This window comes from Grampus griseus (assembly GCF_964374135.1).
Source record: "Grampus griseus genome assembly, chromosome: 14".
NCBI lineage: Eukaryota > Metazoa > Chordata > Mammalia > Artiodactyla > Delphinidae > Grampus > Grampus griseus.
This window is the reverse complement of record NC_139008.1, coordinates 81,248,147-81,276,122: the sequence shown is the minus strand read 5'-3', so window position 1 is coordinate 81,276,122 and position 27,976 is coordinate 81,248,147.

The following is a 27,976-nucleotide window of genomic DNA, read 5'->3' as shown; positions in this document are numbered from 1 at the left end:
TTTGAAAAGTATTTAAAGCCTTCAACAATCTTTTTCCATTAAAAATTACGGTCCTCTTGAACTAAGCCATAGAGGTAACAAAATAGCAAGGTCGGATTCTTTCAATATTAACAGTAAAACTATTATCTACACATTTTAGATATCTGCTGACTCAGTTCTCCACCCCTCAAGTTATAATGCCTGAAAAATAAAGAACTGATTGAAGGACTTTATTTGGAAATACAAATACATGTTTTACTTTGGCTTAAAGGAGATTAGATAGCTTTAAAACATTGTCTGTGATCAACTATACAGAAAAAATTAATTTTAAACTGCCAAAAACTAACACACTAGAAAAAGAAAAGTATTCCCACCCAGACTACAGAAGGTTTGTTAAAAATGTCATGAATAACTTATCAAGCTATTAAACAAAGTCATTCACAATTAAGTGGCTGAGTAGAGACCTATCCATGAAGCAGCAGGGAAATCATCACTGAGTACTCAATGTGTGATGTTAAAAAGAAAACATTTATTTTCAAATTCAAAAAACAGTAAGAACTAGAAAAAAAATTATTAAGAATTAGAAAAAGCAGTGTAGAAAACTGACCAATCTCTTTCATCAGCATCCATGAGCCAATTGGTCGGGAAAGAGGGCTTCGACTGCCTTTCCTGTCTGCCCTGCATAAAAGAAACACATTTCACAGCTGCTTAATAACATGTTTTCTCAAAGTTTCTGAGTAATGAGATTGTCTGGGCAAGGAAAATAGAACATCATGCTCTAGCAAGAAAAATTAATCAAGTAACTGAAACCATTGCCAATCCTGTTCTTTCCTACCTGCGGCAGGTCTCAGCCAAAGCAAGACGGGACACCTGTAACTGAACACTGGCCTCTGCTTGCTATTTAACACAATGAGAACAGTCCGGACATTTAAGATTTAAAGCTCTGAGAAAAATATTTAACCTCAGTCCACTTGACTGGGAAGTTACTGATGGCAGAGTCACCTAAGAAACTTTGCTCTCAGGGAAGCCACAAACTACAGGGCAGAACTGGCCAAAACTTCCTCCACCTGTCTCTCCTCCCACTCTTGTGCAGAAGGAAGCTTGTTTTCTCCTTTGAATACCACAGCTCCTCTGCTTAAGTTCCGGAAGCATATTCTGATGCTCAATTCACAACCACAAGGTTTGGCCTTGAAATAGAACAATAAGCACATACACATACATGAATACAGAAATACACACATACATACTGCATGTATAAACACCTATATATATATACACACACACATGTAATTGTGCACATAAACATACACATATGCATGGATACACACATATTTTATATATATATATATGTGCACACATACACCTGAATATCTATATACACACATACAAACATAGATATATAAATATGTACCTATACATATATTTGCATATATAGATGAGCATGCATATACATATAAACACGTATACATACATGCGTGCATTTATGTATATAAACATGCATATAAATGTACACATACACACTTAAACACACAAAGGCATCTATGTGAACCCATGTATCTATATACATGCATACATGCATTTATGTGTATATTACCGATACGCATATGTATAGTACTTAATGCATATATGCATATATATGTATACGTGTAAATAAACCTATACATACATATACGCATTGACAAAGGTGATACAAAGTTCATAGTAACCAGTATGGTTTACAAAACCCATGAAGGAGAACTATCTCTCTTCTCTTGGAAGCACAAATCTATATACCTCTACATCAAGTAGGTATTGCCCTGGATGGAACAGACAATGAAATCAGGAAATGGAAAACCATCATGGACACCAGACAAAATATTTTAAAGAAAATGGGAGTACAGATTTATGAGTTGTGAATGATTCGAGCAGTAAATCTTTTTTTGTTTGTTTTTAAACATAGACTCCTTGGCAATACAATGAAAGTATAGGCCTTTTGCCCAGAAAAAAAAAAGTAATACACTCAAATCTATATATAGGAACTCAATCTGTTCCAGATCCCCCAAAAGTTAAGAATACTTTGGCCTGGAGATTTTTTTTTAATTAATTAATTTATTTTATTTTTGGCTGCGTTGGGTTTTCGTTGCTGCGCGTGGGCTTTCTCTAGGTGCAGCGAGCGGGATCTACTCTTCTTTGTGGTGTGTGGGCTTCTCACTGCAGTGGCTTCTCTTGTGGAGCATGGGCCCTAGGCGTGCGGGCTTCAGTAGTTGTGGCACATGAGCTCAGTAGTTGTGGCTCGCAGGCTTTAGAGCACAGGCTCAGTAGTTGTGGCACACGGGTTTAGTTGCTCCGCGGCATGTGGGATCTTCCCGGACCAGGGCTCGAACCAGTGTCCCCTGCATTGGCAGGCGGATTCCTAACCACTGCGCCACCAGGGAAGTCCCTGGCCTGGAGATTTTTAAGTAAGTTCTTCTAACCTCAATTTCTCTTCTTGAGAGAGCACAAATTCATCAGAAAAATATTGGTCATAGTACAAACCCTCCCCTCATTTGTATTTTCGTAAGTCTCTGAATTTTATTTGCTATAACTGTCTAGTATTAAAATATGTTAAATATACTCAGAAATGTAATACGGGCTAGCAATTTTTTAAAATATGGAATTAGAAACTATGGTAAAATCTCTAACTCAAATTTATAACATCTTTTATGAACTTGATGAAAAAGAGAAGTCAAATGTTAATATGAGAAGCTTACACAGGATCTATATGTCAGGAGATATTTTCTCAATATTAAATTACAGCTGCAAAACATACATTTAGACTGATCTATGTGGGCAAATCCTTCGTTTTGGAAAGGGCACTGGGCAACTATTAGTAGTTACAAACGCAATTCCTTTCTTGAAATCAGTAAAACACATCTCTTTACTTTTGAAATTTGGATCTGATTGTACTTTAAAGCCTTTCTCTAGAAGACATCTAACTTGAAAGAAAAATCAAACCAGTCAGGCACCAGAGAAAAAGATTCTGTAATGAGATTTAAAAAGAGCCAGAGGCAGAACCACACTTTTGAGGAGAGAAATAACTAAAGGGCACCCACTTCTGTCTGTACTGCCGACACCATCCATGATTGCCAATTTCAGAAGGTGCCAACAAAAATCTCTAACCTTCAAGAGCAGCAACCATTCTCTTGTCTAGCTATGTAGTAAACTATTTGAGGAATAGGAACAAAGGAGAAACAACATTTTTGACTTGACTACCTGAGAAAGGAGGTATAGATAGACAGGGGGAAATGCTTTTGTCCTAATGAATGAGAGAGATTCACAGGGGCCAGCTGGACAGGTGGACAACTTTGGAATATGTTAGCTTGATGTTACCATATCACTCAACCTCCCATCCTCCTCCACTCTTGCCAGACAGGTATCTGGAAAGCAAATATGTATCCGCTACCCAGATGTAATGAAATGCAATTAAGAATTTATCTTTCTCTGACAATTATAAGAGCAATCTTCAGAGGAAACCATCTAAACTTACAAGGATCCTACTTTATCTTACAGATCCACTTTAACTAATGGTTTCTAAATTACTTGAGTGGAAAATTAAGAATGCAAAACTTCACTTAAGGATGCATTAGGAACAAAGTGCTTTTGCAGTAAAACTTTCATTAAGGAAGCTATGTACACATGCATTTAAAAATACACATCTCTTTCTTAAGAATATAGGTAAAGAGATAAAGTAATCTGTTTGAATTATGATCTCTGGGACCATGACTGGGTTTAGACTTCTAAAATGGATAAATATCCAATTTTCAAAAATTACTGTTATCCAACATTGAGTTCCAAATGCAACTGCTTTCTCCCCTACTTTCCCATTTAAGGTCTAAATGATTTCTTCTTCAAAAACCATTTTGAACTCTTTTGAGGGGGGAAAAGGGAGGCACTACTCTGTCAAAAACTGCATTGGAAAATTGGCAAATAAAAGGCAAAATGTAACAATCAAATGACTTCTAAACTAGTGCTTCTTAAACTTTAACGGGAGATGTACATTTGGATCCTCCTGGAGATCCTGGTAAAATGCAGATTCTGATTCAGTAGGTCTGGAGAGGGGCCCAAGATTCTGCATTTCTAACAAGATCCCATGGGGATACCAATACTTCCCACCCTCCCAGGACTATACTTCCAGGATGAAGGAGCCAGAAAAATAGCTCTCAGCCTGCCCTCTGTCACATAACCCATAAAGAACATATTTAAGTGTATAGGAAGTACTTTCTTAAGCGTACCCAGGGGCTCCAAGTTCCCAAGATAGTTGGTGAAATTTCACCCCTATGCACTCAAGAGAGCATATTAGGACACTGTCACAGTGAAGTAATTATAAGTAAAATCTTGAGTTGGCACTACTTTATAGTAACAACAGTAAATCATCTGCAAGGCCTACTACTTTATCATCACCAGACTGGCTAGCCTCCTGGCTATTGCTGTTCCTCGGAAGAAGTAAGAGGCATTATTAAATGAGTAAATACATTCCTGCTGCCATTTATCCTGGAGCAATTCTACAGAGTTGCCCATAGGAGAAGCAGCTCATTAATCAATCAGTTTTTGAATCTGGGAGCCAATACCCATGTAACTATTATCTGAGTCTCCTATAAATGTTAGTGATTCTTTTTCTTCTCTGGAGTCACTTAATAAGCATGGCCTGCCTTTTCTGACCAGAAGACATGTAGGCCTTTCCCATCTTGGTTTCAGCTGGTCTGAAGGATGACAGTGTCATTGAGGAACCTTCCAAGATACACACACCCACAACAACTTGTCTTTATACTACTCAGAATATTTAAAAAATTATCCATCCCAGAAGTGTTCTCCAAAATTGGTAAAGGAAAAAAAAATTCCTCGAGCCATTTATATGGAAACAGACATAGAAATTTCACTTATTTCTCAACTCAATTCCCAAGTATTATTTGATGATTTTTATGATACTGTGATAAGAACTACTGTTCTAAATAAGAAAATAAGATGTCCCAACGCAGTTATATTAACAGGATTAAGCTTAACATAGAATGTTGGTCCGATATTCATATGCCAAAGCCTGGCACATGTCAAGTGCACACAAAAAGTTTGATTGTTAAATAAATCTGGAGACTCAATAAACAGTATTGCCTTAGAAAACATCAGCAGACTAAAACACACTCTCCCTCTCATGGCAGGTACACTTCAGCTATAACTCATTGAATTAATCAGGATTTTTCACTTAGACTCATCATTTTTAATGCAAGAGGATAGGAGCAGGAAATTAAAAGAGCCTCCTCCAGATCCTTTGTTCCAAACAGCCTGTAACTAAAAAAATGACACAACAATTTACTCAAGATATATTTATCCACATCACAACACCACGTACCATGGCTTATGTCAGTGATTGCATTCCATTCTTCATTTTCGGTCCATTGTTCCATTACATTATACTTATATTGAAAATAAGTCAGATGGACCGTAATTTGAGAAAACAAGAATGCCCTGAACGTATCTTTCTGTTGGTTTGCGAACTGTCCCCTGAATACGGAGGTCGGGGAGGGACGGAAGAAAGAGCCATACTGCTCTGGATGGGTAGGTGATGATTTTAACAAACAAGGGAACTTATACCTGGAAGAGGAGTAGATCTCCACACACGTGTGCCAGAATCTTTAGTTTATACGGTGACCTTAACGGAGTTCAGGCACTTAGTCCAGATGGTCTAACAATACTTTACTACCTCAGGGCCACGTCCTCATAACAGCTTCTACTGTGGGAACATCTGGCGGAGTGTAGATTCCAAGGATGGGGAGGGGTGAGGAGCCTCTGATTGCCTGGGTCCACTCCAGGATGAACTGGTGGTCACGTCCTCTCCACGACCTCCTCCAACACTCACTTCTGTCCTCATACAGCAAAAGCACAGCTAAAATCTTACAGCAGGGCTTCCCTGGTGGTGCAGTGGTTAAGAATCCGCCTGCCAATGCTGGGGACACGCGTTTGAGCCCTGGTCTGGGAAGACCCCACATGCTGCAGAGCAACTAAGCCCGTGTGCCACAACTACGGAGCCTGTGCTCTAGAGCCCGTGAGCCACAACTACTGAGCCCACGTGCCACAACTACTGAAGCCCACACACCTAGAGCCCGTGCTCCACAACAAGAGAAGCCACCGCAATGAGAAGCCTGTGCACCGCTACAAAGAGTAGCCCCCGCTCACCGCAACTAGAGAAAGCCTGCGTGCAGCAATGAAGACCCAACGCAGCCAAAAATAAATAAATTTATTTTAAAAATAAAAATAAAGAAAATAAAATCTTACAGCAGAGGCCTTCCGGGTGTAGTCAACTGAGAGTCATCCAAGGACCACTGAATGATGGAGAACCATGTTGGAGAAAAATAATTGAGGTAAAGAGAAAAAAATAAAAAATCCAGAAATGGCCATTTTTAAAAGGACGAGGCAACTGTAGTTGCAGGCGGCTAGACTGATCTTTAATCACGCTAACATTTTTTGCTGTGTCCACGGGAAACCAAAATGACTAGTCAGTTGCAAGGGTGAACTCTAATAATAGCAAACCAGAGCAGGCGTGACCCTTTCCTCAGCTTCTAACGACGGATTCGTGTTCCCACTAGTCAGAGTGACACCGTAGGGGCGCAGCTTGTGCTACCCACTCGAACAATCGCACAAATAAAATGAAAACAGGCAGAGCTACTGGACACAAGAATGACCCTGAAACACCTCCCCTTCTGTCTGGTGTTTTCCATTTCCATTCCGATACACTTTCCAACAGTTTCTCCTGCTCCTGCCCTCCTTCTAGAGCTTCTAGAAGGAAGGAGAATTCTGACCGGCGCTTCTCCCTCAAGAATCCAGGTGGCTCTTGAGGTAAAAGTGACACCTTACAGCCTTCTCAACCCCACAGCAAATCCATTTTCTGAAAGGACCAACACTCACTCAAGGTCAGGAATTACACAGGGAGAGGAAAAATGTGCTGCTTTGCTATTCTGTCAGTTTGGCCTCTTGTCCTTGAAGAAATAAAAGCCCACTCTGAAGAAACACTTCAGGAAAACATCTGTTCAAGAAAAAAAAAAAAGTACTTTTCTTTTTCCTTTTCATGTTGTTTTTGCTTTTGTAGTTGTCCACATCGGTATCATGGTTTAAAAGAAAAAGCTGGAAAACAAGACAATGGAGCAAACTTTTGAGATGTGGTCTAGATAAGAAAGGCAATGTGGTGCACTGAGAAGCGGATGCTAATTTTGTGTGAAAATCGTTCCGTTTCTTACCAACCCTTTCAAGCCGGGGTCCCACAAGGGTCCTCATGCCGGGTGTTGCTGGCCCCAAGGGAAAGCTTCGTTCTTTGATGAATGAACTCGGAGACGAGAGCTCGGACACAAGAGCTCGGACACAAGCGCACTCCGACTCCACACACGCGGTGGGCGGGGCTGCTTCACAGGGTCTCTCGCGGGACTGGGGTGGGGAGGAGTTCTCGCGGGATGTGCTCAGACGCTCCAGGAAGCGTCTCTGCGCACAGCCGGGCACTAGCAACGTGAGTTGAGGGTCGAGCGCGGGGCTTCTGCACACGGCCCGCCAACGTGCCGTGGAGGCCGTGTTGCGCCGGCGTCTGTGGTCTGAAGGGTCGGGTGCAAGGCCTCTGCACGCGGTCCTCAATGAGCCAGTGACACCAGGTGAAGCACAAAGGGAAAACAAGGATAGACTTTATTACCCCCATCATATCTTTATTTCCCTGGAATTGTAAATGGGCTTTGCTGGTGACACATTGAGGTATTTTATTAAATTAAACGGTTGGATTGGTTAAAAGTAGTGCTTTTTAAACGTTTGGGAGCTGGAGATGTTTCCCTTTTCACTCAGTGCTTGTGATGACTCACTGGTAGGGACGGGAGCAGATCAGTGCCCAGCCAGACGGCGAGAGGAGCCGGCAGCGCACGGGAGGAAGGAGCCCTTGCTGTGCAACCAGTTTCATCTCCACCTGCCCTTCCTCAGGCAGAGAGCCGACCCACACACCGGTGAGTTCCTGTTTGCACTCTGCATCATCAGTGTGGCATTTAGCAGGGGGGATGCAGCCTTTTCTGGACTCGCCCATTGGCTGCACGCAGTCCAGCTAAGGCAAGAAAAGCTGAGGATTCTGGAAACTGGGCTGAAGGGCTTAGAAAATACGCACCTGTGGCTTCCAGACAGAATATCCTTTACCATCAAAAGGAGGGGATAAAAATCAAAGAAAGTTGATTCTCACTTGGCTTGAGGAGTATTTTAGCAGTCATTTGAAATGTATTGAAAATATTCCTATAGATAATCAGAGTCAATAATCATTATATAACATGTATGCATCTCGGTCCAGATTTTAAACTATATGCTGTTTTGAATATAATACAGCCTCGTCTAGAGATACTTATTATGAGACATCTTGAGATAGTCAAGTCAGAAACTTAGGCATCGACCTCGTGTCTTTCCCTCCCCCTTCTAGATTACATCAAACTCTGTGCCAGACCAGATTCGTCTTCTCTTCTCTCTCTCTGCCACTGCCTGGGTTCAGGCCTCGATTACTCCTTGTCTAGATCTAGGGCAGCAGCTTCCTACCTGCATTCCCCATTACACCCCACAGGGCTGATCGTCATGCAGGTTTTGCCCACCAAGGGGGACCAGGGGGTGCTATCCAGTTACGACTTTACTCCTCCTCCCCCAAATAGTGAATCTAGGCATCAGGCTTTGCAGTCTCCCTAGAGAAATGAGTGCACTTTCAAAATGTATCAATCACCCAGTGTGTGCTAGTAGTAGCCCTACTATCCATTCAAAGTTAATTTTCTAAGATGACCCTTGCTGAAAACCTTCTTTTCAAAGGCTTTGAGACCATTGCTCTTAGGATGAAATGAATAAAGCCCACCTTCTTTTTAACATGGATTACAAAGCTTTTAGTAATGTTTGCATGCTGCATCTCCTTATATTCACTCTCTACAATTCATGCTGCAGTCATATGACACCAACTGTAGGTACCCAAGCCAACATATGGCTCCATGACTCAGTTCAGAGCTCTTTCCCCCAAACCTGAACCTCGAATATGCATCCATCAGTGCACTTACTGGATGGACACAGTCCATGCTGAATTCATCTTAGAGCCCCTATTGTCTGGTATGGACTTTGATACCCAGGAAACATTGAATTAGTAGTTGCTGAATTGATTTAATTGGACATCAAAAGTTACAGATTTTTTCTTCTAATGATGTTCCCAAAGCCTCGAAGGTGCTCAGGTGGAGAGGGTTGACTGGAGAGGTAGTAGAATGGATTTGGAAGATTTAGGCTCTGACACTTGTATTAAAAATCTGTCAAGGAGAGGGAATGAGAAGCATATTAGTTGCATTTACTCCACTGTGACTTTAAATGATATCCTTGTCAAGAAAAAGCATGTGGGGAATTACTCAGGATAAAATGATAGAAAAGAGTCAACCATTAGCAGGAAGTTAATTTTGCTTTCAAATCCTCGGTTAACTTTTGAGTTGATTTTGATATGTTCATTTGTAGCTCTCTTTATAGTAAAACTTCCAAAGATGTATGAAAGGTATGGCAATTATAAAAGAAAGAGTTCAGTGGAAGAATATGGGGGTCTTTGTGTGACACAGGTGTACACGTGCACGCACACACACACAGAGTAAATAAAACTTTACGGTAAGGTCATTTTGGTTGCCTAGATCTTATAAACCTTAGCATCAGCATTACCTACCTACCACACTGTAGGCATCCATATAATTAGAAACCATGTTCCACTTGTGCTTAAAACTCTCCCATGGCTCCCCACCAAATCCTGAGCATGGCGTGCTGTATCGGTCATTATCCAGGTCGTTCCCACCTCTCCAATCATGCAAAGCACCGTACTTTGCGCTGTTACAAGAAGCTTCTCACAGTCCCCAAAGTAGGCCGTGATCTTTCCCACATCCTTCGCTTTATGCCTATTCCCTCTGCCAGTCCCTTCTGCAATATATCTGCCTGTCGGAAATGCCTTTTGCCTTTCAAAATGCCACGCTGATATTACCCCTTCTGTAAAATCTCACCACAGTGAACATCTCTTACTTTTGTTTGCCCAACGTTATGTGTCAATTATATCTCCATAAAGCTGGGAAAAAATTTTAAATAAAATTCTTTGTTTCCCAGATGGAGGTCCTTGTATCAATATTTCTCCATCCTAAAGTTGGACTGGACCCAGATCCTGGGCCAGAGTTTAGCCCATCCAAATCCTCAGGCTCAGCTAAATGATCTCACATTGGAGATGAATGGGCTAAAAGTAACCAAGCAGATCTTCACACCGTGTGGCACAGCACAGCACGCTAGAAAAGGGATAGGCTCTAGAACAGACAGGCTCTGGAACTTTCCAGCTTTGTTACCATGAATAAGATATCTGGGTTTTTCTGAGCCTCAGTTTGCCCATCATTAAATGGGGATAATGATGTTGGCCTAGCAGAGCTTTTGTAAAGATTATAAATGATATACACAAAGCACTTGGCACAGCGTCTGAATCATGGTAGTGTCTCTGTAAATCCTAGGTTTCATGGTTATAATCTTTAAGGAAGGAAGAATTTCTGACAGTGCAGTCTGCCTAGGTGCCTATTAAAGATGCCAATTCCTGGGCCCTAGACCAATCTACTGAGCCCACTGGACCAAAACTGAAGCCCCCAGTTGCGTTTCAGCACACTTCCCAGGTTGTTCTTAAATAAGAATCATACATCTGAAAGTCCCTGAAATAAGGTGGAGACCAAAGAAAGTATAAAGAGAGAAGGGACATGAGGCTTGCTACTGCTGTTGACAATCACAACAATGATAATAGTAAGAACAACAGCAATAACATCAACAGAAATAATAGTAATAGCAGCTGGTACAAAACACTATTGCCAGATTGTTCTAAATGCTTTAATATATTAATTTTTTAATCCCCACAACCCCACGAAATATGTCCTATCATATTCCCACATTTCAGATGAAGACATTGAAGTTCAAAGAGATCAAGTAACATAGCCAGGATCACAGAGCGAGTCAGCGGTGAAGCTACAAATAGCCAGGTAGGCTATTTCCAGAGGACAAGCTCTCAGCCACTGTGCTAGCATCGCGCCCACACAAGCACAATTGCTCACCCATGTCTGGCCCAATGTGGCAGCACTCATCCCTCCCATGTGTCTCTGCTGACTGCCAGGCATTGTCCCTGTTTTCAACCCCCCCCATCCCCAGGGCCCATAGGACAGCATGTCATACATAGGGAGGCACTCAGTAAATTAATATGTGTTCAATAATTGATCCCACAGGATGAGCTCAGAACTCCACCTACTATAAGTTCTTCAGACTGCAAGAATAAACATTTGCAACTGTATTTTTCACTCATGGAATTTCTTTCAAGTCCCTTATATAGATATCATCTAACCTATAAACCCAGCTCCCCCTCCTTCCCCAGCCTTCTTCAGAGGCTCCCCTTAATAATGTATATCTGTCCCCTTAGACCCAGAGTCAGGTTCAGCTGGTGTTTATTGCATGCCACTGTGTGGCAGGCACCATGCAGGCAGTATGACTAGTGGTTTCCAGAGGGCCACATAGTAGGTGCTTAGTCAACATTTGATAAACACTGAGGTTCACATTAGGCCCCCACTGAACAGGGGGTGAAACTGAGTCTAAGATGATTTGAGAACTTATAAGACTTAGGGCTTCAGGCTGTAAATTCAGTGTCCTCTCAGAGATGGTTTAGAAAACAAAGAGTTTAACACAACAGCACTACAAGCTTTGGGTAAATCTTCTAACTACAACAGTTTACATTTTCTTTCAGGCCTATGTATCATGAAATATTTATTATCAGCTAACAGTACCTTAAATGTTTGTAGTACTTAGTATCTCTTGACTGGATTTCACATGAATTAATTTTAAGTGGGCAGTCTTTGAAAAAGGTGTCAAGTGATTTATTCAGATGTTCTCTCCATGTATCCTGTAGTGCCTTAAATTTACAGAAGTTTCAAACATAGGAAAAGCACATCTAGAATTGACAGGAAAAAACACCAGAATAACATTTAATATAACATTTTATCATGACACGAATCCATGGCTGATTTATCAAATTCTGATAATGGGTCACAGAGATGACTATCAGGATTGGAAAAGGAGGGATCCTTCCCTCTCAAGTGTGGGCTGGATCTAGTGACTCACTTTTAATGGATAGAATACAAAAGAAGTGGAAAGCTGTCACTTCTGAGATCAGGTTACAACGGACTGAATCCATCTTGCTTGTTCACTCTGGTGAAGCCAGCCACCGTGTTGTAAAAAGCTCTGTGGAGAGGCTCACATGGCAAGGAACCCAGGGAGGCCAAGCCAGCAAGGAACTGAGGCCCACAGTCCAACCACTCCTGAGGAACTGTCAGTGACCACATGAGCGAGCCAGGAAGCATGTCCTTTCCAGTCAAGTTTGAGATGAGGTCAAAATCTCTGTAGGAGCCCCTGAGCTGGGAAGGCCCTGCTAAGCCACACCTGGATTCCTGACCCACAGAAACTATGAGATAATAAACGTGTGTTGTTATAGCTACATAATTTACTATTGGGGCTATTTGTTACACAGCAGTAGATAACTAATACAGCCTGGAAAGGATGCATGCAGTGAATGCCTCTGGCCTCATTCCATCCTGGGCCCACTTTGGACATGAGCTGTGGCTGCAGAGAACAGTTCCACTTGAGCTTAGGCTCACTTCTAACTGACAGAATCCCACCTGGAGAATACAAAGTGCTTCTTCTTCCTGGCCCAGGAGGCTGCTTCAATGTCACAGGATCCCTTGGCTAGAAGAGCAAGGAAATTAATGACTGTGGAGTCACCTACACAGAGGAGGACCCAAGCAGGTGGATAAATGCCCAAACTTCCACCCTTCAGAGGGACAGTTTTAGAAGGGTTTCTGCACACTTCTCAGAGGCTGCCAGTGAGCCAGCAGAATTGAGCTGCCCTTGCCAATAGCAATAACCTTGCTAAAAATTTCTTACGTGGCCCTTTTTTCCCTTCCCTGGCTCACCTCCCATACTCCTTTACTTGTTTCCCATGATTACCTCTCAAAAAAATCACCTACATTCAAAGTCTTGTCTTAGGCTCTATTTGAGGGGAAACCCATACTAAGACCATGCTGATTGAACTGTCCACTATGGTAGGATTTCGGTAAGCACAGTGGTTTATGGTAAGCAAAGGGCATGGGAGAAAGGAAGTTATGGGTCATGTTTAGGGGATGGCAAATGATGTGGTTTGCTTAGGACAGTTTCCAAACTTGTCTGAAAGATTTGCGTCAGTTGTTACAATGTAAATTCCAAGTCCCTTTTCCTAGAGAATCTGATTCCTGGGAGGAGGCCTAGGAATCTGAATTTTTAACTCATATGCATCCCAATGGATTTTTTTTTTTTTAGCAGTCAAGTTTGGGGAACAGTGAGCTGGTGAAGGATTGGCCTTGGAGGCAAGGGAAGGAGGAAAAGAGCAAATTTGGTCAAAGCCATGTTTATGAAGAACCTCAAAATCTTTCTTTAAAGACTGGAATGTATTCTGAGAGCAGTGGGGAGCCACTGAATGTTTCTGAGCAGAGAACATGACGATTGAGTTATTGTGAAATTATTTGACAGCAACAAGACATAAATGGATTTCCTGAGATGTGAGTTTAGGTGAGATATACTATGAGGAACATGAAGGCCAATAAAGAGGTTATTGCAAGTGTTCAGGTGGTGTGAAATAGAGATTCAAGTAGATAATTGATCAAAAAAAGAGAAATAGCTTTTTGTGAACTAAGCCTGAAATTTGAATTAAATAGTCTCGCTTCACAACATTTCCTTCTCTGTACCGCCTGCAGACTATGTTTGTAGGGCCTCTGTGCATTTTGTTATCATTCTTGGCATGCAGTATTAATCTCTGTATTTTTCGTAAGTAATTACCCTTACATTACTCTCAAAGTTATGGAATTTTCTCAGGGGAAAACTCTACCGTGCACTTAAGAAATGGATGATTATTTATGTAGTTGGATCACTTGGAAACATTTACATTTTTCCTTTATGATGATTAAAGCCTAATGCAAATAGAGTTTTTGACATAGGTTCCAAACATATTTTAATATGTATAACTGGAAGTTTGACAGTTACCTGAGTGTTAGTGTGGAAGTGAAGCAGATTTTCTAATTAAATCAAAGAAGAAATTCACTACTGCCTTAAAACAAAATATTATAACAAAAAGAAAGAAAGGAAAAATACCAACATAGTCTTTTGGTTTGGGCTGCATTTTGGTTACATATTTGTTTGTCTTTCGGGCAAAAGGATTAAGCAGTAACTATCACAATATGGTTACCCGCATTCGTAAGACTGAGTAATTTTATTATTTTAACAGCAAATTCATTTCTCTCTCCTCCTCCTCTTTCCCTCTCTTCTTCCTTCTTGTCCCTCTCCCTCTCTCTCATTTTGTAAGAGCACTTGTAAGTATATGGCACAAGAATAGCCCATTAACCTCAAATGAGATGGAGCCTTTCTCTCTGTGACACGCATCCCAAGTGAAATATAAGAATGTGGACTGCGGAGTATGGGGTCAGCTAGTAGTTGTCACCCCAGCCGTGGTGTTGGCATGCTGTGCGCCCGTGGGCAATCATGTTAGCTCCAACCTCATGGGGTATCTATATAAAGATTGAATTAAACCACATGGATGAAACTCTTGGAAGAAAGCCTGGTGCCTGGTAAGAGCCCATATTGTAGTGCTCTGTCTTTATTATACCTCACCCCCTGGCGCGGAAGAGCCTAGCCACCATCTCTGATGCAGGCAGTGGCGGTGGAGATGCTGGGGCACAGGGGCTCCCCACGGATCTCTTACGGCCGCCTCGTTCATAGATTCCTCTCCAGCACCTTCATGAATAATGTTAAGTCCCCATTAAATGAAAGTGTGTTTATTTCCTGTGAATGAGGAAATTTGTCTTGTGTGAATCCCTAAACTTTTATTAGCACTGAAATAGGTTGTGCTTCCTTCTTCTTCAGTTGATTCAGCAGATAATCTTTCCTCATTCATCTGCTATAATGGATGGCTGAGAGGATACTGAAATTAAGCAGCATCTTATTTGTCATTTCAGAATGGTCTAAGGGAGGGAAGGGGGGCGTTGAGGAAGGAGAAAGATACTGCTATTTGTATAGTCTAATTGTATTATCTTTAGGGCAAAAGCTCAGAAGAAGGCCTCTAAGGGAGCTTCTTACCCTAGGTCACCTAATTGTCAGTATGCGTAAGTCACACACCCTCAGCCTGTCTCTAGGAGGTCAACAAATCAATCTATTAATGCACTATTATTAAACCTTTGGTGGAATTGATGGAGAAAGAAAGCCTAAAGGAAAGCAGAAGCATTCCAAAAAGGAAGATAAAAGCCAGAGAATTAAGAAAGGGAGAGAGGGCTTCCCTGGTGGCACAGTGGTTGAGAATCCGTCTGCCAACGCAGGGGACACGGGTTCGAGCCCTGGTCCGGGAAGATCCCACATGCCACCGAGCAACTAAGCCCGTGCACCACAACTACTGAGCCTGTGCTCTAGTTCCCGTGAGCCACAACTATTGAAGCCTGCATGCCTAGAGCCCGTGCTCAACAAGAGAAGCCACCGCACCACAACGAAGAGTAACCCCCGCTCGCCTTTACTAAAGAAAGCCCACGCCCAGACACAATGCAGCCAAAAATAAATAAATAAATAAATTTACAAAAAATAAAAAAGGAAAGAGAGAGACAGAGATATGACAACACTCACTAGGAAAAAGATCAGATCGATTAGTTTTAGATGCAGCACGTCAGGTTTAGTTAGTAAGAAAAGAAAGCATTTAGTCAGGGAATTCAGACAAGCATATACTTAGGAAAACAGCCAGAGAAATGGGAAAGAGTTCATGCTGTTGCAACCAGTGCAGAATATAACTAACACTGAAGGCACCCACACCACTCCTGGTGGCCTCAGCAACCAGAACTCCCCTTCATGCAAATAACGCAGAGATTAGAAAAGGCATATGTAAATAAAATAAGCATTCTTCACAGAAAGAACCATCACCACGTGGGGAGTGGTCCAGAGAGCAACATGGGAGATGTATGTGCAATAGACAGAGAATGAAATCTTGAGGGCATGGACTTAGGTTGACAATACAAGTGATTGATTAACAACTCCCCAAACTTAAGAATTTTTGTGTTGTGAATACACGTCGACTGGCTTCTAGTCCTTATACATAAATAAGTATGGGCAAATCACTGGCCACTGCTTCAGGGAAGCAGAGTCTCAGCTCTGGGGAACACCAGGGCTAATTATTCTAGGAGCAAAAATTTGCTTGAGTAGCTATGAATATCCTCCCTGGCTTATTCTCCAGTCGGGGACTGGGGTAGATGGACACGGGCATTAATGAGAACAGTGGAGAGAGACAGGATACAGGTTTGTCTTCTCTTCCTCAAACCTGCCTGTTCGTCAGGTAATGTGTAGTTTTCTCAGAAGGTGAGGCAACAATGAGCATGGTCATGAACACATACTAGACCTGAAGGTTTAAATAAAGTTGAGAGGAAGAGCACTTAATGGCTATCCTTGTGTATTTAGAAAGGGAGACGTGGAAAAGCCAGGGTGAAAACACACCAGTGCTTTTAGCCATGATGATCATTACCAGACTATGAATTTGGTGGTGAGGGAAAAGGTAATTTGGCACATAAAACACTCTACAGAAATATCTGTGTTGCTGCTGCTCGCCAGCCTTGAGGCTTACTATTTGCCCAACTCTGTGCTGAAATCATATGCATAATCTCATTTAGTTCTCCCTACAGACATGTAAGATAGATACTGTTACGATAATCCCAGTTTTGCAGCTGAGGAAAAGTTGAGCTCAGGAAGTTTTAATACCTTGACCAGAGTCATAAAGGGATCGTAAATGGCAGCACTGGGTGCAGATCACAGTAATCTTAGTCCAAACCTCATTCTCTTAGCTTCCCTGCTATATTCCCTCCCAATTTAATCTTGCTAAATAAATATATTAATGTAATCTGTAGTGAGAATCTAAGCTACCTCCTGTATCAGATTTATCTATGATGAGGGATCCTGAAAGATTTAGGGGTATAATATGACAGCATTCACAATCTATGAAACTAATTAGCTGGAGTCACCTGTAATGATTAGAGTGTTGTTTTGGAAAGAAAACAGAGGAAAAGAGGAAGCAGAGACATAGGATCACTTATTTGGGGGAGCATATCACTCTATGAGAATATAAAAGAATCACCTATGTTTGCTGCTATAACTTCCCTAAAGTTATCGCCTGTTGGAGACTTTCCAAAAGCATATATCTATATTTTATTTCACAGGGAAGACGAACAGTAGGGCCCTTGGTATAGAGATTAAAAAGAGGGCCTGCTGAAGGAACACATACAGAAGTACAGCCTCCGCAAGGGAAGAGCAGAAGGAGGTTATTTTAAATTACATTTTCTTTGAATATAAAGCCCTCCACCAAGATAAACCACATTCTACTTTCAAAGAATAAATTTAACCAAAAGAAATCAAAGTTGTTTTCTTTTTTCCTTTTTGAAGTCACGCCTGTGTTGACTTCTAGACAGCTTTACGAGATACATGCCAAATGCAAAGTAGATACTGAACTTTGATAATACAAGGGTTTGGCGTATAATCATGTGAACCACAGGGACTGCTTATTTTATTAGGTAAATACTGTCGAGCACGATGCTCATGCAGGCTTTGATGTCATTAGGAAATAAAGAGAAAGAGGAATAACAGTATTATTGAAAGAAAAACGCCACAGTGTGTTTTCAGCTCAAAGTGGCAATGTGAACTTACCTATTTACCTAAACTCTTTACCCAAATTCTCATTCAAATGACCAAACTCCTATAAAAGTAGAAAGTAATCTATTTCAGAACAGAAGCCATAGAGGAATCAGCCACCTGTTTGCAAGAAAATCTACCGTTGTAAATTAGAGCTAGTATGTGATTACAGAAGAAAGATACAGATTGTGAGTAGCCTCAACACATGAAAGAAGAGTCCTCCAGGTGGAAGGACTACGAGAGAATCCCTATAAAGATGCAGCTGAGGAAAGCCTAATGGTGGGAACCAGGGTAGACGAAGCCATGTTGTTTGAGGGTGGAGGGGGGTATGTTTCAATCTTCTACTGCAAGAGTCAAGAGTCCAGATCATGTTTCATATGGGTGGTATGATATATACAGGAAAGAACAGGAAATATCTGAACAGAGAAACCCATAAACATGCACACACAAGAAGAGCACAGACAAAAATGCTAAAGTAAACCCGAATAACTTGTGAATAATAAATATGAAAACACACAGCCTTATTACAAGACAGAAGATCTTAGACTGTAATAGAAAAAATAAGTTTAACCAAATGTTGATTACAGGAAACACAACTAAAGTAAATGGTAGAGGAGAAAAAGAAAAGAAAAACAATCATTTATGGAGCATTTAATACCCGGCATTCACTGTTCTAAGTATTGTACAGATTTTTATCTTATTTTATATGAGTAACTACTACATAAGGTAGTACTATTTTATTACTGTGTTACAAGTGAGAAAATAGAATCACAAAGAAGTTAAATAACTTTCTTAAAGCCACACAGTTTACTCAGTGGTAGATTCATGAAATTTCTGCCTTAGAGGCAAAATGAAAAATAAAAAGGCAAAACACAGTTGGCAGATTCAAACAAAAGAAAGACATGCAATATTAATATAAACAGTACCATTTCTCCATTTGTTTGGTGCTGAAATATTTGAACAGGGAACTACACACATTCGCATAAAACAAAAAACTTTCTTTAAAAAGGACAGAAAAGATAAGGAAGACAAATAGTTATAAAAAAATCAAGTGAATTAACAATACTTATTAAAATACATAGAATACAAGGTAATTCAACCAGGTACTTAACAGTATCTACAGAATTTTTTTTCTTTATTCTTTTTTTTTTTTTTTTTTGAAGTATAGTGATCCACAATGTTGTGCTAGTTTCGGGTACACTGCAAAGTGATTCAGATATATATATACATACATATATATATATATATATATATATGTATATATTTTCTTTTTCAGATTCTTTTCAATTGTAGGTTATTACCTACCTGTAATTTTAAATTGATAAAAGGTCATACATGTAAATGTCATGAGTTTTTACATAAGGAATCTTCCTAGAAAGAGCAGGGACCAACCATGCATGATTCTCCCATAAGTAAATGAAAGAATACATGAATGAATGAACACCCATTTGTTTTTGACAGTCCAAGTTGATGAGAAAATTAAATATAATACATTTTAATTTAAGAAAACACACACACATATGCACACAATTAAATCCTAAAGGCAGAAACTAAAGGCAGAAATTTCCTGACCATAGTGTAACAAATACTTTTAATTAGAAATAAATAACAAAATAAACCACTTAGTTTAAGCATGCATAATGCAATATGATGTATATAACTGTATATAAATGTAGTGAGAAAAAGATGTGGGAATTGGTGGGTCTTAAGAACATATAGATGAGTTTTTTCATCAGTGCTTTTATGCACATGCATTTTTATGTATTTGCATTACAAAGTTGGTAAAAATGTGTTAAATATACCAATTTTTTGTAATCCCTTGAGTGTATTTCATGTTTTTTTCTAATATTCTGTCTATTGTTTCTCTATAAAGTCTTCAAATTATTCTCATAAGAAAAATACAGCCTTGTCATATAATTAAATATATCCTCCTTCCCACCTCAAAAAAATCTCACTGCATGTTAATTTTTCAAAAAATTTTAAAATTGTGGAATAAATTTTATAAGTAAAGGGTGAGTCTTTTAACCAGGAGTTATTGAAGTAAAATGACTGTCCCACAGTTGCCTTTAAGAGACTCATTTTTAAAAGACAAAGTGTGACAGATATATCCATTTTCATATCCTACTGTATTCCTTTAAGAAAAAAGAAACTGTCTCTTTTTCCTAATAAGTTAATTACTGTGCTGTAATTGTGAAATTGGCTTTTTTAAAAGGAATCTATCTCTTATCATCTTTAAATTTAAAATAACTTGATGACAGTAAAAGTCATCATTACATTCTTCCAGTGTCAGAGTCCCAGATGGCATGATAAAAAAAATGAATAATCAATAACAATTCAGTACTCATTATGTGTATAAAAAATTATAATGATTAGATTCAACTTTTGCATATATTTTCCAAAGATGCACTTACGCATAAAATTAGGTTTTGTTTAATTTTAATTACATGTTACATTCTTTTAAACGTAATTATCAAGGTATATTCTTCAGTTCCATAAATTACTACATGAATAAAACAACAATTCAAAGTACTGTTAAAGAGGTACAGATGAAGGTATATATGATCCAAAGAAAGAAAGCCTTTTGAAGGCTTCGTGAAGATGATCGCAATTACTATGCATGATGAATAATGACCAGGGTTTCCAAGAATATAGTAAGGGATGAGGACAGCCAATGATGTAACATATAGATCCCTGGGCAGGGAAGGGCGCAGGGTCAGGGGGAATGTATTCTGTCTGCAGTAAGTTAGCACTTTTACTGGAATCACATGACTTGAAAAAAAATAGAAAAGAAAAGAAAAATTTAAATGAAGAGTATGACTAAGACAGTATTTTCAACAACTTCAAATAACTGACTCAGATGCTTTTACTCAATTCATTAGGCGATGGGGAGTCATGATGGTTGTTTTAACAGAAAAGGAACTATATATATATATATATATATATATATATATATATATATATATATATATATAACTTCACTTGAGGGATATTTGATATTATACTAACAAAAGGTCAAGGAAAGAAAGCCTAAATTCAAGGCAGTCAATTGGATCATTATTCTATTCCAGTGGTTCTCAAACTTTAGTGTGTGCATTAGCATCACCTGCAAGGTTTGTCAAAATATAGGTTGCTGGGACCCATTCCCAGAGTGTCAGATTCAGTAGGTCTTGCATTTCTGTATGTTTGAATGCGGTGCTGATACTGCCAGACTGAGGACCACACCTGGGGAACCACTGGTCCAGTAGTTCAATGAGAGCTAAGGGTACCTGGACTAGTGTGGTTCATTAGGGTCATACTGAACTAGAAATGACAGAAAATCTAACTGTGGCTAAATAGAGGGAGTTTATTTTCCTCCCTTACAAATTCTAAAGGAATATCTCTGTGGATCATGCAGTTGCTCAAGAATGTCATTAAAAATCCAGGCTCATTTGACATTTCTGATCTGTATGGTATGTGGCTTTAATCCTCGTGGTATCACCATGGCTGCTGTACCTCCAGGCATTGTGTCCCTGTTCAGGGCATTAAAAAGGCAAAGCCTCCTAGAGAGGCTTTTTAAAATTTTTGTTTATAATGACTGTCTTATCCAGGGATTTATACCGACATCTCAATAGCCAAGCATGTCATAGGACTTTCTCTCTCCAGCTCTAAAGGTGGTTGGATAGAAGGCAAAGCAGATTACTGGCTGGCACATTTGTCTTTCTGAACAGAAGTCAGGATTCTTCTAAAAAGCAGTGGTCATGGGCATTAGGTGGGTGACTAGCGGTGTTTGCCACACAGAGGAGTAGAATGTGATTGTAGACGTGAAAGGCTAGAGTGAGAAGATGTAGACCTTGAAAATTGATTTCTGAATCTTTCACATCCTTCCAGCTTCAGTTTAAATGTAATTCATCCAAAAAGCCTTACTTGACTTATTACAACTCCCAAGTTAAATTAAAGGCTTCTATTATTTAGCCTTGGCAACTGGAATGATTAATCCGCAGGTAATTCATTGGAGAGCAGCATTCAGAACATCTAGGACTGATAGGGCTCCCACCCATAGACAAAAGGGTTATAGCAGAAGCCTTAGTAGAACAGTTTTTCAAGAAAAGTGGCGATCTTCCTGGGGAAGGGTCTTTGTGGGAGTGTTGGAGCCTGGGAGAAGGGTGCTATATAGGCTCTGGTGCTGGGTGTGGAGGGAAGGAAGGAAGGAAGCTCTGCCTATAAGTGAAAGTCATTCGTTTATCTCAGGAGAAATACTGCATCCTTTAAAAAAGAACAGACTATATTAAAAGGGAGCAACGAGAACATTTTTAAAAGGAGAGTTTGGAAATGGAAAATATGTAGAAATAAAAAATTCTGCGGAGGGACTAAGAAATAAAAAGGGCAGAGCTCAGAGTCACATTAATGTGCTTGAAAAAGCTAAAGTTGAACAAGTTTTGTACATGAGAGAAAGAAGGGGGAGAAAAGAAGATGGAAATTAAAGAGAAAAGTTTAAGACATGAATAAAAAGATCCAAGGGGCCTGGAATTCAGCTAATAGGAGTTAGAAAAAGTAGAGGACAGAAATAGGAAGAGGAAATAATCAAAAAATGATAGACTGTAATGTCCCTGGCTGGAGAAAAGCATAAGTCCTTAGACTGAAAGGACATTTTAACATACTGAGTAGAAAGAAATATAATACATTCAGAATGACAGTGATGAAAGAGATTTCAAAATATTTACAGGAAAAGGAAAGCAAAAGAAAACATATGCAAAAAAGACATTCTGCCTACAAGAAACAAAAAATATCAGTATCACAATTCACTAAGAAACATAGATGCTGGAAGACAACAGAGTTCAATGGCAATAGAGTTTAGAACTTTGAAGTTCTGAAAAACTTCATATGGAAAAGAAGTTGAACTCAGAATTCTATAATCATTCACATTGATAATAGAATTTTATAAACAAAGTATCAATCAGGAATGAGGGCAAAGGAAAGATGATATTACACTGGTAAGAATTCAAAAAGGTTACTACCAATGCACCCTGTATATTCTAGCTTTGTTGAGATGTAATCGACATGTAACACTGTATTAGTCCAAGGTGTGCAACATATGATTTGATATTTGCATATGTTGCAAAGCGATCACCACAATAAGCCTAGTTAACATCTGTCACTTTCACATAGTTACGTACGTGTTTCTTGTGATGAGAACTTTTAATATCTAATCTCTTAGCAACTTTTAAATGTATAATAGGGTATTGTTAACTCTGTCACCATACTGTACATTACATTACATCCTCAGAATGAAGGCAGTTTGTATAACACTTTCCATACTGTACCACAGGTAGATTTGCAGATATCTCTTCCGTATCTCTTTCTTCATGAAATATTTCCAGCTCCTTGAGACAGGAGCAATATTTAATTCATCTTTGCTTATATGCATCTTGCAGAGCCTGATAAACCACTGTTCAGTAATGTTTAGTAAAGAAAAGAAGGGAAAAGGGAAGGAAAGAAGAGAAAGGTAGTTCTATTTCAGGGATCAGTCCCATCCCAGACACCTTGGAGTAGTAGCATCATTGAAACTGGCAATATACTTCTACAAGTTGGATGGATTTCACCACCTCCAGAATTGTCTGATCTAGCCCAGTCTCTGCTAGGAGCAAACACAATGCTGAAATGCCTAACTACCATGTCTATGCAACAAGAAAGCCAGAACACAGAAAGGGCTGGAAAGAGAGTAAAATGGAAGGATATGGCTACATAAGAATAAGTAGCCAACTCACAAGTGGGAGAGGCAGCCCTGAGAGTGGATAACCGTTGTCAGAGGGGTACTTTCAGCTTACGAATCCCTACGTGGAGCAGGTTCAATTTGATGCTGTGATTGAAGGAGTGGTCATTCCAGTGAGAGGCCAGAATGGCATGGAGCCCACTGACAAAGAGGTTGAGGAAGAGTGTGGCCAAAGTAAAGGACAGTCATCAGCATGTGTGCTGAAACTCTACGGTGGAAATCCATCCAAATTGCCCACATGAGGTCAGGAGGACACAGCATGCCTGGTGTTAGTGTACCTTTGTTTAAAACACCTCAGTGGCTCCCCACGGGTCTTAAACTCTAAACTTGTTAATATGGCTACACGGCTCAACAGAGTCTCCTGCAATTCCCATGCGCACTTATTTGCAGCAACTTGAGTTAGGAAACCAGCCTCCTCTGTTCCTCAAGTGCAGTAGCTCCTTCCCACTCCCGGGGGCCTGTGCTCATGGTATGTCTCTGCTTATAACACCCACCACCCTTCCCTTCACCCTCTGCTTACAAACCCCACTCGTTCTTCTATCTCAGTTTAAATGTTTCTTTCTCCAAGAGGTCTTCCCTGTGGCACTGGCAGATCAGGTCTCCGTGGTGTACACTCTCCACAGCACACTTCCCTTCACCGTGCCTGTTGCCATCGTAATTGGAGTTATTTGTTCATAAGTTTATAGTTTCCCATCTCCTCTGGGTTTTAGTCCTTTGAGGGTAGAGGCAGGTCTGTCTTTGTACCAAGCTCAGGGCAGCACAGTGTCCAGCACATGCATTCTCAGCGGGAGCTGTATCACCCCCACAGGGGCAAAAGTGGGTTCTTTGTGGAGATGAAAACAATCTCACTCCCTTTATGTGTAAAGCATAGATCTACATACAGAACAAAAACACATATTCCATGTATTTTGTGGTATTCAAATTTCATGGGGTGCAGGAAGGCAATGAGAAAATGTCTGAAAAGTTTCCTTGGCTAGATGATAATGAAGACAAAACAAAACGCTGATCTAATGTCCTCTAGCACAGTGCCTGGATAGATTTGACCCCTAACTATATAAATATTGAGTGAAAAAAAAAAGTCAAGGTAGAAGGAAATCATCAATTTTGATGTGGGCTAGAAGGCAGATAACCTTGCATATCCCCTTGTGAACCTTGATGAAACATTCTCACTTCACTGTTCTTCCCTGACTCTGAGCATAGGGGAGATTGCATGGTAAGACAGAATTTTTCAGGGAGTTTGGTGTTGCCTTATTTGTCTTAAATTCATATAATTTTAGACGTTGCTTTTTAAAAAACAAACACTAGAAACAGAGCAGAGAGGAACTGAGTTACAAAAATGTATGTAGATCGCTGCATAGCTCAAATTTGCAAATTTAGTCAATGCACAGGGTTATATTTAAGGTAACTTTTCAGCTTAGATGCTGACCTTGCTGGATGCCCACAATGCTCTACTTTCCTCTCACAAAATTTCCACACTTAATACTATTATTAAGTACGATTACAATAGGCACAGTGACAGCAAGTATGCTGCCCGAGAGGGTACACCAGGGAGACCTGATCTACTAAACGTGAAGATTTCCATCTAGTGAGCAGGGACCCTTGCTAATTGTATGAGATAAAGCAAATTTAGACAGAGTCTAGTACATATTAAGCACTCAGTAATTATTAGCTGTTACTAATAGTACTGGTAGTAATATTTTTAGTGCTGTTATTATTCATTTCCACACTTGTATCAGCACACCAAGCCCAGCATTAAAGTAAGCACTTCATTAATACCTGACAAATAAATAAAATACAATTCTATCCAGGGAATCTCTTTCCCCTCCATTTTGACCCTTTTACTTTTTTTTGGAACCAGTATTGGATAAAAACGAAACACCCAGGCCCTTTTATTTACCACTTTTTAATATTAGTGTTAATGTGCCAGGGACTTCCCTGGTGGCACAGTGGTTAAGAATCTGCCTGCCAATGCAGGGGACACGGGTTCAAGCCCTGGTCCAGGAAGATCCCACATGCCACGGAGCAACTAAGCCCGTGCGCCACAACTACTGAGCCTGGGCTCGAGAGCCCGCGAGCCACAACTACTGAGCCCGCGAGCCACAACTACTGAAGCCCGCCTACCTAGAGCCCATGCTCCACAACAAGAGAAGCCACCGCAATGAGACGCCCACGCACTGCAACGAAGAGTACCCCCTGCTCACCGCAACTAGGGAAAGACCGTGCATAGCAACAAAGACCCAACGCAGCCAAAAATAAATAAATAAATAAAATTATATTTTAAAAAATGTTAATGTGCCATACCTGAGATAGAGTGTTAGCTTCTTTTCACTTGATCTCAGATTATACTGGATATGTTTATGATTCTCAAAATTAACACTGAAGTTATTACCGTATTATCTCATTTTTATCCAATAAGCCTATTTCTTCCCAAATCACAGCCCTTCTTATTTCGACGCCACAACTGATAAAGTCCACACCTGACCCAGAATAATCATTGCCACTTTGCCACTTATTCACTCTGAGGCTGTCATCATACATGCCACCAAACGTTAATGAGAAGAGACTGAGGCCTGTGGCTGCCTCAGAGAGCACTCGCGATGGAAAAATCAATCTCGGAGCGAGCATCAGGGCGAGAGGATCCTGCACGATAGCGTGCTGAGCTGACTACGCGGAGAAGCTCAGCACCTTTCGCTTATCAGAGACGACAAGTGAGCCTCGGATGAAACACGTCTGTGAGATTTTAGCAGCTCGACACTGAGCACGCGACTCTGAAATGTGATAATTATCCATCAGTGTTGAACACAATCTGGAGTCCCAGAAGCAGACGCCGTTTGCAGATTAGAGTCGACATAAGAAACTCATGGGCGTCAGTTTTTTGTACATACACACAACATACATATCTATGTCCTTTTCTTCAAAGATACACGTCAGCGCTTCGAATGGAAAGCTCAGGCATTCCAACAGAAAAATTCTGTGCCCCTGACCCTGCTCCCTCATAAAAAAACTACCTCTTTCCATGGTGTCTGTTTACGTATATTTCAGTGGGAACATTGAATAAGAACAGCATAGCCATTCCTTGAGCATGTGTGTGAGCCAAACGATCTACCAACCTGTCACATTGAATCTTTCCAAAAATCCTAGGAGGTAAGAATTGCTGTGTCTGTTTGGTAGATGTTCAAACAACCAAGGCATGGAAACATTACAGTCTCTGGCCACAGATGGCAGACTTGGGCCTGAATTTGTCTCTCTCAAAACTCATAGTTTTAACCATTGTCTGGAATCATTAGAGTATCTTCTAGAACAAAAAGCCAGTTTTCCGTGGTAATAAGCAGACACAAAGTAAAGAACATGTTGAATTACCTGTCCCATAAACACCTTATATTTAGTAGTATAATCTGAAACAACGTAAATTTGTTTTATCTTTGAAACTTTAATATATTATCATGCACCATTACATGGTTGTAAAGCTGGTAAAGAGTATGTTCAGGTCAAGGAATACAGCTTGAGATGAAAATGTTCCTTGGGAACACTGGGCCTTAGATGGGACTTCATTTGGAAACACATTGGGAGTTGATGCAAAAGATGCTGAAATCCAGCATCTGGTATAACCATTCTTGGAGTTGACCAGGTGAGGTGTGAGTCCTTTCTGGCTAACTGCTGTATCTAGCACTGACATTGCAGCATTTATAAGCAATAAAAATCCATAGCACCATTGTTCCCACTCCATTTGGCCCACACTGGGATAACATAGGGAGCTGAAAAAATACTAATATCTGGACCCCAGTACTAGGTATTCTGATTTGATTGGTCTGAGATGGATCCAGGCACGAGTTTTAAAGCTCCCCCAAGTGATTCTTTTTTTATATATATATAAATTTATTTATTTTATTTTTGGCTGTGTTGGGTCTTTGTTGCTGCACATGGGCTTTCTCTAGTTGCAGTGAGGGGGTGTACTCGTCGTTGTGGTGCGCGGGCTTCTCATTGCCGTGGCTTCTCTTGTTGCGGAGCACGGGCTCTAGGCGGGCTTCAGTAGTTGTGGTATGTGGGCTCAGTAGTTGTGGCTCGTGGGCTCTAGAGCGCAGGCTCAGTAGTTGTGGCACACGGGCTTAGTTGCTCTGCAGCATGTGGGATCTTCCTGGACCAGGGCCCGAACCCGTGTCCCCTGCATTGGCAGGTGGATTCTTAACCACGGCACCACCAGGGAAGCCCCCCGTAAGTGATTCTAATGCACATTCTAAGTTGACACGTACAGATATTAAATGAAATAAAAGGAGGGAGGATAAAATTTACATGATGGATAAAATAAGAGAAAATATTCCTGTTGCTATCTCTCTGGGTGTTAGGATAATATTTTGGAAACATTGATCATTTACTTTTCCCTAGTATTTTTCTTTTCTCCTTTGTCCTTAATCTCTGTGCACTACTCTACTTTTCTCTGCTAATTGCTTCTGGAAAGGAATGTAAAGGTAGAAAGCAAGAACA